General features: G+C 46.9%; 1 protein-coding gene across 3 annotated transcripts in view; it reads left to right on the top strand.

Annotated features, from left to right (window-relative positions):
• Positions 1-12,001, top strand: part of GPR55 (G protein-coupled receptor 55) — a 43,126-nt gene that overhangs the window by 27,542 nt on the left and 3,583 nt on the right. The window contains exon 1 of one of the 3 annotated variants that reach the window (XM_007082951.3): positions 562-653. The exons of 1 other annotated variant lie outside the window; for it this stretch is intronic. The gene's annotated coding sequence lies outside the window, so the exon portion shown is untranslated. Of the gene's footprint in view, positions 1-561; positions 654-9,196; positions 9,396-12,001 lie in introns of those variants that run through there. One more of the 3 variants, XM_007082952.3, reaches the window with a different exon arrangement.

The following is a 12,001-nucleotide window of genomic DNA, read 5'->3' as shown; positions in this document are numbered from 1 at the left end:
TGGCGTGGGAAGCCAGGGCCCAGCACGGCTACCCACACCCGCCCTGCTGCCCGGCCCTTGAAGATGCATGTACAGGGGCTGACGCGTCCCCCGGGCTGGGGCCTTCCTGACCCGCCAGTCCCCTCAACATGAAGGCGTGCACCATCGCACTCCTTGTGTGGACGGCAGTTCTGAATCCTGAACCCCAGAAGGGCTGGAAGTCGGGACAGCCTTCTTCAGATGCTGGCTGTCCCTGTGTGACCCCCAGCCTTTCTGCAGTTGTGTCTCACCTCTGCACGTGCCGTGGTTCTTGTCCCCCCTTCTCCCTGTTTTTTTTCGGAAGCTGAGTGAACATCAGAGGGCCTAAGAGTGAGACCGTCTCCCTAGAAACACGTTTCTCATGCCCCATTCTCGTTCGCTTGGTGGGGAGGGACGCCCACACAGCCCCTCTCCAGAGCCAAGGGAAAGAGCCCCCCCTAATCCCCCCCCCCCCCCGCCAGACAAGGCTGGGGCTAGAGCCATTTGAAAAGCATCTTGGTCCCACCCCCTCATTTCACTGATAAGGAAGCCGAACCCCAGAGAGGGAAGTGGTTCTCTCCAGGGCAGGCTGGTGACCGAGCTGGGACGACAAGTGACATCTCACGGCTCACTCAGCTGCACCGGACCCCCAACAGGTAACAGCCCCCCGGGCCACTTAGAAAAATCGAGACACAGAGGCCACGGACTGACCTCGTTTTCCTGGATGCCGGGTGACTTCCTGAGGCCTGCTGGTGCTTTGTGGTCTGGGCTCCGTCCACACCTGCCCAGACTCGGCGTCCCAGTTGGAAGGGGTGGCCGCAGCCCCCAGCAGCCTCCACGACAATAGCAGTAGCAGGCGGAGGGCTGGTTTGTTCTTGACTATCGGTGACATTTCCTACGAACCCTCAACTTCCTCCTGATTTGACTCAGGGTTGTAGCATCTTGCTGGGGTGGGGAAACCTCACCGTAGGCAGCCCGGGAGCCTTCCCCAGGGGGGCTTGGCTTGCGTGTCACTACCTCCTGCCGACCCTACTGCCTGCCTCCCGGAACCTGGGCCTGGAAAGCACCAAGAGCCCAAGACCACACGCTGTCAGGAATCACCCTCTAGCCCCTGGGCGAGGTGCTCCAGGCAGGCCAGGGCCGTGAGTAACTTCCCGGCCTCAGTGGACCCCTCTGTTGAATGGAAACAATAATGGTTTTCTCTTCCTGGGGCTCTTAAGGGCAGTAAGTGACAGAAGAGCTCGGCCATGCAGTCAGCAACTGGGAAGCTGTGCCTGCTGTTATATATCATAACTGGATTAGTCCCTATATGTACCCCTACGGTGCACGCGGATGATTGGCCCCACTTGGCCACAGCAGGGAAATCACGTCAGGTGATACAGGTGGATCAGGACAGTGGACACTTGAAGGAAGCGATGAGGTTTTTAAGAGGGGAGGCGAGAGTCTGAGGGGAAATAGGAGGCGGTAAGTGGAATCAGGCACCCCAAAAAGTGAGGAAGGGGGAGCTGGGGGCTCCTGGATATATCGGAGGCTCTTGCCGGTGATACTGGTGATGCTGTTGGGGGAGGGGAGATAAAGGGGAGACTCAACGTGAGGACCAGTGAGGCCCCCCACCATCTGTTTGACCTCGGGTAGACTCTAGCTTCTGTGAGCCTCACTGTCCTCACCTGTCAAATGGGCATCATTATAACAACGGTCCAGGAATGTACCGAGTTCCCACCAGAGAGCACTTAGCACGGGAACAGCCACATCTCAAGTCCCTGAACTGACCCCTCTCTGACTCCCTGAACCCCACTCCAACCTGCCAGGCTCGGGGTGCAGCTTCGGCAAAACTTTGGAGCCAGGGAGATTCTATGTGCTCTGTCCCGCCTGTGTCCTGTTCCTTTTCACATCGTGTCCCCCAGAAGCCCAGCTCAGGTGTAGACAGATGAATTTATTTATGCTATGGTGTTAGTGGCAGATAATGGCATCCAAATAAATATTTATATTCTGCCTGTGGGATTCAACACTGCACTCCCAGAGGAGACAGGAATTTCAGGCGAGGAACCTGGATGACACTGGTCCAGGGGCGTGTTCCTCCTCAAACGACATTTCTCAGGCTGTACCAACTCTTCTCAGCCATGGCTGACCCTCCCATCTTGTAGGTGGCTCACACCACAGTGCTCCGTGAGGATGAGGAGTTTGGCAGCAAAAGGGGGGAGGGTGGACCGTCTCAGCCCGCAAACCTCCCAAAGTTCCATTCTCACTGTTGCTGGTGTTTCTGGAAAGTTCTTCTGTTGATGGGAGGAGGGCTGGCTTGGTCTGAGCCACACAGCTCGGTCTGGATGCCACAGCTGTGCCTACTAGGCCTGGGGTCTGCCCCAAGTGCGACACCGGCCTAGGCGGCCACAGGAATCACAGCCCAGAGCCAGCCTGCTTTAGTAAGAGAGCCGGCAAGGTGAGGCCACGGGCTCCTGGCTCTCAGAGCTAGGCGGTGCCGTTCGGATGAGAGAACCCAGACGGAGGCCACACAGCCAGAGCAGCTAGGAGCCTTTGGACTCCTAGGCCAGTCCCTCTTCACACACAATTTTCTCTCCTCTTTACTAAACATTAGGAAACATTAATATATTGACAGAAGATTCCAGTTCAGGGTTAAAAAAAAAACAACAAAAAAAAAACCCCCAAAACCTTTATTAAGCGTGAATTCCCTTGACAACATTCTGGATAAATGGATCTCCTGCCTGTCCTTACATACGCCTGGTGATGGAGAGCTCAGTACAGAGCAAGGCCACTCTGTCTGCTATCAGGTGCTCCAGTAACGAGACAGGTCTCTTTCTACAGCACCTGGAGCCCATTCTGCAGAGTCATACAGGGGAGCGTGCCTTGAGCGTTGAGGGTGCTAAAATGGCTATTCTTATATAGACCATGGGCAACTCCAGTCCTTTCCACGGTCTCCCTGGGTTGTGGCTTCCTTGCCTGTCCACGTGCAGCCCCAGCCGAGAGTGCCCAGGTTACCAAAACAGCACAAAGACCTCTGTCTCCCCGTGTTCCTCTTCTAGATTCTCTAAATGTAGGCCTGGTTGCCATCATTCCTCTCTGGCTTTCGTGTTTGCAAGAATACTTACGAGTCCCCGGTTCCCCTTACGCTGTGGCCGCCTCTGTGTTTTGTGTATAAACATTGGTTCTTTCCCAATATTTCAGTGACATAGTTCTGATTTTATCTCTGACTCACACGTTATTTAAGAGACTACTTAAGAGAATGCATAGAAGTACCTATTATATATTATTAATATCATGGTGCTCAGCAAATAGTGCTGTCTTCTTTGTGGTCTGAGAACAGAAAGGGTGGCACCGCCGGGGCATACTCGGCGGGGCCCATTCCTGGGATAAATGTGGCAAAAGATCCTTGTCTTCTTGCAAGAAAAGTCTATTCCCCTGATTTATGATGCAGTCCTCACCGATCTGCCTTTTTAATTGGGCTATTCAGAGCTTGAAAGTTCTCTGTCCATTTGATCGATGATACTCTGAGAGGGGAGCATTAAGGTCTCTACCTACAATTATATTTCCGTTTCTACTGTTTTGTGCATTTCTGGTGCGTTCCCATTACGTGTTTCTTTGCTGTGAACATTGGAACATAAATTGTTTTATGTTTTAATTATTTATTGTAACTTTGACCTTTGGAAAGTCTATATGTTACTCTCTCTATTTTTACTAAAAAAAAAAAAAATGACTTTGTCATACTCCCTTTTTTTCTAGAGTTCTGTGTGCCTGATAAACCAGAGATTACCCCATCGTTTTACTCTGTCTGTGTCTCTTTGTTTTCTCTGTGTTTCTTACTGGCAAAAGAGGATTGGGTTTGGGCTTTTTTTTTTTTTTTTTTTTTTTTTTTTATGAGTGCTCCTTTTTATATGAGTATTGTCATTTTTAAGGAGTATTATAATTTTATTATAAATGTTACATTTCTGTAAACCTCCACGGGGTTACTGTCTACGTAGAGACATGGCAGTTTTTTCATGTTTAGTTTCTATTGTGAATTTTCTCTTCCTTGTGTTTCTTTACGATAGACAAGATAATTTAACCTGAATATCGAATTTAGAAACTATTTAAGTTTGAACTCCCACATTTGTTTCTATTAACAGCTGTCCAGACTTTGGGAGGATTTATTTAAATATCTTCCCTTCCCTTGCCCCCCTCTCCATTGCTGATCAGCATTTTGAATGTTTTTTTGTATCGCTCTTTACTCCTAATGGCTGACCTATGGACAGATGAAACTTTTTTTTTTTTTAATGTTTATTTATTTTTGAAGGAGAGAGAGAGAGACAGAGCATGAGCAGGGGAGGGGCAGGGAGAGAGGGAGAGAGGGAGACACAGAATCCGAAAGGGGCTCTAGGCTCTGAGCTGTCAGCAGGGGCTCAAACCCACGGACTGTGAGATCATGACCCGAGCCGAAGTCAGACTCCCAACTGACTGAGCCACCCAGGCGCCCCGAAACTTTTCCTTTTTAAATCACACATCAGGTTTCTGTGGCCATTTCTCCTCTCTTAGGTGGCATCTGCTCTCTCACCTGTGACTTCCAATCCTCTCTGTCACTTCGTGCTTTGTTCCCAAGTTTCTCAGACGTTGCGTGTTGAGATGTTCATCTTTGACCTGGCAAGATCTATGCTTCATCAGCTGAGCACTGGTTAGTTCAAAGCATTTCTTTAAATTTTGTATGAGCCTCACTCCCACCCCTGCCGTGCCTCAAACACACACCCAGACTTTTCTTCTTTTAAGGGAAAGTCAAAGCCTCTTCTTACTTTTCTCCTAGCATTTGCTACACCTTACAAAAATTAAAATTGTTTTTGTGTCACCGCTAATTACTTGGAAAAATATATACAGAGAGAAAAAGAGAAGGAGATAAAAGATTGACTATGCACCCACTACCTGTTAGAACGCGACCAATGTTTGGCATGTGGAAAGTTTTTTCTAGGTTTTTTTTCCCTGTGTGTGGGCTTTTAAAATCATAGTTGAAGTCATTCTGAATGTATAGTTCTGTAGTTTGTGGGTTTTTTACTTAGCATAGTCAGCATAAACATAACATAGTCAGACAGAAAAAATTTCCATTGAGTAGATTTACCATCCTGAAATTAAGCTCCTGTTTCTATTTAAAAGTTTGTGCGTTTTTTGCCATCAGAAAAAAATGCTAAAGTAAACACGTTTCTGTACACAACTTTTCTTTCTTTTTCATAATTGACTTGAGGTAAATTTCTAATCACCGGATGAGAGATTAATAACATTTCTTTGACTTGTACTGTGAATGATCAAGTCAAGAAGCTATGTGTACTTACCAGCATGTCAATGACTGTTTCACAGAACCCTTACCAGCTTCTTTATTGAGATGATGAGCAAAAATTTATGTCTTTGTAAATCCTCCTCTGGGAACTGTTTGTGTCCTCTGCCTGTTTGTCTGTTGAGGGTCTTGATAATGTATATGTTTTTTATACTCTTCATAAAGAAAGAACATCATTTGTCTGACATTATTTGTGTATTTTCCTTCCCTAGTATATATCTTGATGTTAAGCTTTTTTAACAGAAAGAAAATCTCCTAGGTTTCTATATATTGTGGTCAGAATATAGCCAACATAATTTCTGCTTTTTTTTTTAATAGAAGATTTTGCTCTCGGTAGGCAGATAATTCATTTTGGCAATTGTTTTTTTTTTTTTTTTTTGGATACTTGAGAAAAGAGTAGATTACATTTCTGTTTCAAACCAAATTCAAGAGCTTTTAATCAAATTATATTCATTCTATTGTTTATATAACTCTACATCCCAACTTATATCTTGCTTACTTGATCTGTTCAAGTTTATAGTACATTGGAGTCTGATGCTATACCGTGTCTTTGCCAATGGCCCTTCAGATTCTAGCGATTAGACTTCTTGTACTTTTATAGACTATTATTCAGTGCATAAGATAACTCTATCGGCCTTCATAATTTTTCTTTTGTTAATGTTAAATAACCTTGGTTCTGATGCGTGGCTTTATTAAACTCTATAATGCTTGATGTGAATATTACCACTGACTTTCTTTTTATCCAGATTTGTCTGCTATACCATCATAGGACTTTTACGTTGAACATTTCTCTGTCATTGTGTCCTTTATAAGCAACAAAGAGTTGTATTTCATAGCTGACCTAAAAACGTTAGTTAATAAGGAAAGCATGACTTTTTTATGTTTATTGTAATTTCTCTGCTCAGTTTCTTTTTCCAATTTATTTACTCCTTTGCTATATGGTCTGATTTGTTTGTTTGTTTCTATCTTCTTTGGTGATTTGAAGATATGCATCCTGTTTTTAATAGTCTGTGGTTAGTTACTTCAAGGTTTAAAAAAAAAAACCTCTTACATTCTCTGTAATTATCAAAGTGAAAAAAACCCCAGAACAATAACTTTAATTTCCTTTTATGGAATATCTGCTTTGCCCGTGTCCTATTACTCACCACCATCCCTGCCCCCACCACTCCAAGGGCATTCTTCCTTCTTCATTAATTGATCTAAGGGATTACCACTTGTCTTTTAAAAAAATTTGTTATTATTTTTTTTACCTTAATTAAAAAAATTTTTTTAATGTTTATTTATTATTGAGAGAGAGAGCGAGAGCACAAGTTGGGGACAGGCAGAGAGAGAGGGAGACACAGAATTCGAAGCAGGTTCCAGGCTCCGAGCTGTCAGCACAGAGCCCGACGTGGGGCTTGAACTCACGGACTGCGAGATCATGACCTGAGCCCAAGTCGGTCACTTAACCGACTGCACCACCTAGGCGCCCCTGTTACTATTTTTTTTAAAGTTAATTTATTTATTTTGAGGGAGGGACAGAAAGAAAGAGAGAATCCCAAGCAGTCTCTGTGCCCAGGGTGGGGCTCGAACTCACAAACCGCGAGATCATGACCTGAGCCGAAACGAAGAGTCGGATGCTTAACCGACGGAGCCACCCAGACGCCCCTACCTCTTGTCTTTTTTAAGTGACCTCTTTTACAGCACTTTTCTTTTAAGTTTACATTTGTAACCATAGTCATCATAACTGAAGTCTCTTCGTGGTTCCCTGCTTTTAATGCTCTGCCCTAAGCTTTCCACCTTGATATTTTCATTCTTCATTGTCATTACCTCACGGAGGTCTAAATTTTTGCATCTTGGAGTCCATTTCTTTCTGGAAGCCACACATTTCTGAGGGTAGTTTTCTGTGCTCTTCACACCGTCACAGCAACCCCGATGGGTAGGAAAGACTCGTGTCCACATTTTCTCCCTCCGACCTCTTCTGTCGCGAATTACTTTTTCAGAGAAGTTTCCAAGGAATTCGCTTTGTTTATTCACAGACGTTTGTAGGCCTCGATATTAATGTCACCTAAAGACGGGAGCGGAACATCTGGGAGGGGCTCTCTTTCCATAAATTTGGCACGAAACATGGCTTCTCTGGTCCAAGTTCTCATCTTCTTTGTTGTCCGATTCAGCCCCATCTCTCAGGCCCCCCGCTGCCTGTCGGTGACTAAGCAAGGTCATCTTGGGCCCTTCGGGTCTCTTCACACATCTGATTTGCTTGACCCGTGACCTCTTCCCATTCAATTCTATTTCCTTCCTGGTCCGAGGCTGGAACCAGGGCCCGTTCAAATGCTTCTTGTGAGGCGATCAGACCCACCATCCCTGCTGAAGAAAGAGAACACATATGGATGGTCCTGATGGGAATGGGAATTGGGAACGTCCCCACTACTGCACGTCACACGCTACCCAGCTTGTGACGTAAATAGAAGCATTACGACAGCCTCAGGGGTGGCTATCAGGTGGCTGCTCCAGCGTCCCCCTTCAGGAGACCCCGCTGCCCCGTGGGAGCACTGGTGACTTACAGCCCAGCTCTGCCCCTTCAGCTCCACAGTGATGGTGGTCCTGGGGCCACACTGTCCTTGCGTTGCTTCCAGCCAATCACCGAGCCCGGCAGAGGCACTAGTCCTGGGTGACTCCCGCTTGACCTGGGACCCCTCCACCAGGCCACCCAAGCTTAGGGGCTCCCCAGTGGTCCGGCCAGCAGGTTTTCAGAGCCTCACCGTGCGCTGACTCTCCTCCCACAGAAGGCTTCCTTCCCTCTCTCCTTCCACAGGTGTCCGACCTGCCTCTCCTCTTTATCCCGCACCGACATTTGTCCCAAGAAATCTCTCAAATGTCTACTCCTGTCTCAGCGTCTGCTTCTCAGCGTCCCAACCCCGCCACCCCCCACCTCAATGCAACAGGTGGACAGGTGGGTTGGTGCGGATCCCCGGGTTGGCGGGAACAGGAACTATCGAGGGCCCCTGGCAACAGGTCAAGTGTGGGGAGCTTGCTGGCTCCTAGCACAAGTGGACTGGCCGTTGTTGGCAGCTGATCTTCGAGAAAAATGACTGCTTTATCTCTTGCTGCAGGCTGGAGCCTTTTTATCTTCTTCCAGAGATGTTCCTGATCTTTTTTTTAAAGAAGGTTTTTTTTAGAAAGATGGTTTCCTTGAACTTTCCGAGGGAATTCAGAGGATTAATTTTTCAGATGCTCTGCTTACTCTGCCGTTAGCTGGAAGGTTTTTTTTTTTTTCAACCTAATTTCTTTTTGACAGTCCATAGAGTGCTTTCTCTGACTTCAAAGATTTCCATTTGAAAAGTTGCCATTTGAAGTCTGTCAGTAATTCAAATGTGCCCTTTAGGATGGTCCTCCCGGAGAACACTGATAGCTGAATTGTGTCTCTTTCCCACACATACACCCGGTGCCATCCAGTCAGACAAGCCCCAGCCTCCGTCAGACCATTTTTCTCCCTTTGTTTTTCTTTGGTTTGTTTGACTCAGCCCCATGCTGGGGCTGGGTTGGGTTTTACCTTTGAGCACCACTGACTTTTTTTCTTGGCCGCTTTAGTTGTAGTCATTGAACCACTGGTGATGCAGTAGATTCTTCCATGGAGGACGCCTGAGCATGACCCAGCTAAAAAACGGACGCCTGAGTTCCTCTTTTTTGCAGCCTCGTTGAATTTCTTTAAAAACAAACCTATATTTGCTCTTATTCTTGTGGCTCTTGGCTTACTGCTGCTTCTGCTATTGAAGGTGACTTCTCTGAGCCAATCGAGTCTTCCTGTTTGGTGTTGCAACACTTTCCGGTGAGACCGGGATTTGTTTTTTTTTTTTTTTTTTTTTTTTTTTTTTTTCTGGCCTGCCTTTGTCATCATTTTTGAAATTTCTCTTGCTGGTTCTAAGTTATTCTAGCTATTTTCTGAGATAGGCCTGGGGATATTTTGGCATTTTTAGCCGGGAGGAAGCAGCCTGCCAGCTTGTGTTTCTGACAGGTGTCCTCCAGCGGGAGCAGGTGCGCCTGGGGCTCCCCACTGCACAACTCCAGGAGGCGCTCTTCGCAGAGACCTCGGGAGCACGAAGCTTTAAATGTGAGGAAATACATTTTCCTACATCCTTTGTGATACAAACCCCTAAGCGTAGTTAACACATAGGAAACCGCCAAATCAAGCAATGTATGTTAAATGTTTAACACATAGTTCTCCATGGATGATACAAAAATATATTCTTTTTTGCTAGCGGTTAGAGAGGGTTTGGGAATGGCATTCTTTTATATATTTTTTAATGTTAATTTATTTTGAGAGAGACAGAGAGAGATTGGGGGAGGGGCAGAGAGAGAGAGAGAGAGAGAGAGAGAGAGAATCCCAAGCAGGCTCCCTGCTGTCAGTGTGGAGTCTGACATGGGGCTCGAATTCATGAACCGTGAGATCATGACCTGGGCCTCAATCAAGAGTCAGATGCTTAACTGACTGAGCCACCCAGGCGCCCTGGGAATGGCATTCTATATAGGGTCTCAAAAATACCCAAATCCTTCCTTCCCAAAGGCTTATAAGGGAATTATACTAAAAGACAATAGCAGAATGGGAATTCTCTTACCCATATCTGTGGAGCAAAGAAATAAGTCACACAGATGTTTGTTGTGGAAGTTTTTGTTCCCTAAAACCCCTAGAAAACCTAAATGTTCGTGAGAAGGCTATTAGCTAAATGAGTTGTGGTATCTCCTCACAACAAGAAACAACAGTGCGTATTAAGAAGAAAAAGTCAATTCATCGATGTTGACGTGGAACAATTTCCAAGAAACATTGCAAAGTGACAAAGCAAAGAGCTGTGGGTGTAATATTTTCCAAATTTAAAGAAGCATCATATGTATATATGTATGTATGTATATGTGTGTGTATGCGTGTGTGTGTGTGTGTGTGTGTATGCCTATCTTTGGAAAATTTCTGGAAAAAGTATGCACAGAACTGTTAACCGTGGTTGCCTCTGGAAAAGACAACTGAGGCCCTGGGGTACAATAGGGGCTTCTGTTTCTTTCTTTCTTTTTCTTTTCTTTTCTTTCTTTTTTGTATTGTCTGAATATCTTATGGAATGCATGGAATACTTTTTCAATTAAAAAAAAAAAACTAGGGTCGCCTGGGTGGCTCAGTCAGTTAAGTGTCTGACTCTTGACTTGGGCTCAGGTCATGATCTCACGGTTCATGGGTTCAAGCCCCGCATTGGGCTCTGGGCTCTGTGCTGACAGTGGGGATCCTGCTTGGGATTCTCTGTCTCTCCTTTCCTCTGCTCCTCCCTGACTGGCTCGTGTGCATGTGCACGCACGTTCTCTCTCGCTCTCAAAATAAATACATATACTTAAAAAAACCTAGTAGAACAACACGAGCTCAGCTGATAGCTGCATTGGTCGCGAGTACAGGGTTCTTGGTCACAGACTATGTTGGCACCTTCTCCCTGCCACATCGACATTTTGGACCTCAACCCCTGCTGCCAGGAAGTCCTGAGGTCAGGAGAGTCCTAATGAGTAGTCTGTGGCCCAGAGCGACTGACCTCCCACATGCAGCGACCTTGTGTGCTCTAGGACATGGCACGCCCAGCGCCTCAGACCAGCCACACCCGCTCATCTGTTGGGGGCGGGAGAAAGGAGCTTGGGTGGAATCGGGCTCATATTTGAATTCTCTGTCCACTGGGCTGCACACGCCCTGGCTTTGATCTGCTCCAGGACCACCGTTATGGACCTTTGTGTCCCAACCTCCCTTTCCCAAATTCAAATGCAGAAATCTAACCCCCAAGGTGGTGGCATTAGGAGGTGGGGCTTTGGGGGAGGTGATTAAATCCTGAGGGCGGAGCCCTTGTGGGTGGGATCAGTGGTCTTAGAAAAGAGACCCCAAAGAGCCCTCTTGTCCTCTTTCCACCACGTGAGGACACAGAGAGGAGTTGGCAGTCTGCACCCTGGAAGAGGGCCCTCACCCAACTGTGCTGGCACCCTGATCTCGGACTTCCAGCCCCCAGAGCTGTGAGATACAGATTTCTGCTGTTTATAAGCTACACAGCCCACTGAACCAAGGCAGTCACCTACCACGATACAGAAGTCCACAAGGGCGTGCACCCGCCCCCCTCTCCCCAATTTGGCCAGCTCTTGAGACCTGACCAGGTCCTGCCTTGGACCCTCATCTTTGGCCTGATCGGAAGCCCTGACTTGGGATCTTCTGTCTGTTGGCAACCAGCTTCCCCGTGCAGCCACACTGCAGCCTGGTCCTCTTGTCCTTGAGACCAGCTCTAATTGTCCACCTGTGTAAAAGCCTTTCTTTGCCCCGTGGAGAACTCAAGCCGTCACATTCCCTCTGGGAATGTCCTTTCTTCCATGTCTCTCCATTTTCTGTCTGGTTTTCTCCTTGATGTAACAAGGGGCTGCAGCACCTCTAGACTTTATGTCTTTCCAACGTCAAGTCCCACTGAGAGAGAGCCCCAACCCCCTTCCTAGAAACCCAAGTAAGAGTTACTGTTGCTTTTTGTCCTGAGTGGGTCAAATGTCTATCCCTGAACCAATGAACAACTAGTCACCGTGTCTGTGACCAGCCCTTCGGGCAGGGGTGGGGTCAACTCTGTCCAGCCTTCTTGGATGCGGGTGGCAGGGAGCAGACAGACAGCCTGCAAAGAGGGTCTGGGTCCCCGAAACAGCATTTGAGTTCCTGGTCAAGCT

The sequence above is a fragment of the Panthera tigris genome, chromosome C1, assembly GCF_018350195.1.
Source record: "Panthera tigris isolate Pti1 chromosome C1, P.tigris_Pti1_mat1.1, whole genome shotgun sequence".
NCBI lineage: Eukaryota > Metazoa > Chordata > Mammalia > Carnivora > Felidae > Panthera > Panthera tigris.
Note: the sequence above shows the minus strand (reverse complement) of the source record. Positions and strands in the feature narration are given on the sequence as shown.